Raw genomic sequence first — 2109 nt, 5'->3', positions numbered from 1 at the left:
AACGTATAATTATCGGATCGGGGTTATTCGAACGTGACGAGAAAGGAATATGCAGACTCTTACAAGGAGGCAGAATAATTTTCTGCATAATTTCACCGGGATAAAAAACAATCATAGGTCCTGTTATGTCGTGGAACGGACAAAATGGTCGATGTGGTCAACTCAACCGACCTTTACCTTATCAAGATGGTATTATGCAATGAGGTAGTAGTTTCGGCATAATAAGTAGACATGATTTTTTGAGGTGGTTTCAAGATTCAGCATTATGAATGTGACCAGATCACATACTTTCTCACCCACGTTTCGTATTTTTTTTTCTTTCTATCGTTCACCACAGATAGTTCATCGACAGTTTTCTATCTTTGGCTATCTGCTTAATTACTTATCTACCAACTCACTCTTCTTTTCTTTTGTCATTTTTTGTTCCATACAAGTTTACTATTTACTCGTTCCACTCTCACAATCATTTTAATTCGTATTTCGAATCTCTTACCCATTCTACCTTTCTATCCAATATTATATTGTATGGTGATTAGTGACCGTTAATCGATACTTATTTAGAAATCATGATGCGGTCTGGTATGATGTAGGTTTCAGAAAAACATTTTCTTTATCGTGCCAACGTTTCGATCTTTATTGAGATCATCTTCAGGGCTCAAAATGTTTGTCTTTTGTGTAATTGTGCCATTCTTGCGTGGTGGAGATTGTAGTCTCGACACTACACGCAAGAATGGCACACTTACACAGAAGACAAACACTGAGCCCTGAAGATGATCTCAATAAAGTTCGAAACGTTGGCACGATAAAGAAAATGTTTTTCTGATACCTACATCACACCAGACCGCATCTCACGATTTCTAAATAAATATTAACTATCTAGTCGAAAAAAAACTAAAGAAGTAAAAGAAACAAAACCTTTATTTATGTTTAACAATCACACAATGTACTCCACATATGTGCCCATGGACCCCCCACATCGAGTGTAAGTTCTAGTATTTACTGCACAGTAGGACTTGACATTTTTTTAATTTTAAGTTGTGCCCATTCAAAAACCGCTTTTCCATTCAAAAGGATTTACGTTTCGCTCGGTAATTGTTACGACAAGCCGTGAGTCACGATTTCCAAGTTCCGTATCACTTTCGATTCGCTTCGCGACTGAGGCAAAAAGATAAGAATAAAGAAGATGGTTTTTCGCTTGTTTAAATCGATCTTGAAAACGAACCATTTGATCATTTTAGGATAGATCGAATAGATTAAAAACAGTGGTCCTAAATTCCATACACTTCATCTATAATAAAATCTGGAACCATGGAATAGATTCTTCAATCTACGAGACTAGGACTTTTTGCCTAAACAGCACTAATTATTTTAGGTGTTTTTGTCTTGTGGTGAATAGTTAAGCCCACAAGGCTTTTTTAACTGCGAATTACGTTTTACGACATATTAGGGCCTAAACCTTTCAGCCTATAAATTGCAATTCTCCGTAGCGAGTTTTATCTTTTCTCATTTGTAAATCGCCGGTGGTCTTTTGTCCCATGCTTGGGTGGGTCTCGAAGTCGTCCGAGTTTTCTATCTGTATTGTCCAAAGGGAAAAAGACACGAGCCGCCAGACAACTTTGGCGGGTTTAATTTCTCGCTTTAAGCCGGGTTAACTGTTAACCCTAATGTTGAAAGATATAAATCAGTTTTATCGCGGATCGGTCCTAATCGAAGGCCGAATGGCCGTGTTTAACAGCTCCCACAAGATGCCGTGGGTGATTTGTGGAAAAATCTTCCGCCCACTATCTCCAGGACATTAGACGCAGGTGGAAAGGATCTCTGGATCGGGTCGCTATCGTGTCGTTAGCATCTCTGGATCTATTCGGGGAGATTCGGCCAGAGATAAGCGGTGAACTCGTTTCGACTTATATCAGGCCAGATTGCCGGAAAAGCTGAAACGAGATGGGATGAAATTAAAAACTAAAAGATAATTGAAAAACAACCATCATGTACGGGTAAGTTTCAGCCAATTGTATTAACTCTTAACCGGTAAACTTTATTTCAACCCTTAATTCCATCTCAAATTATGATCTACTATGATTAAATAACTGAGATCAATCTGCCAATCAA

This window comes from Cimex lectularius, unplaced genomic scaffold (assembly GCF_000648675.2).
Source record: "Cimex lectularius strain Harlan isolate CLEC.00 unplaced genomic scaffold, Clec_2.1 scaffold67, whole genome shotgun sequence".
In the NCBI taxonomy this organism is placed as follows: Eukaryota; Metazoa; Arthropoda; class Insecta; order Hemiptera; family Cimicidae; genus Cimex; species Cimex lectularius.
This window is presented reverse-complemented; position numbering follows the sequence as displayed.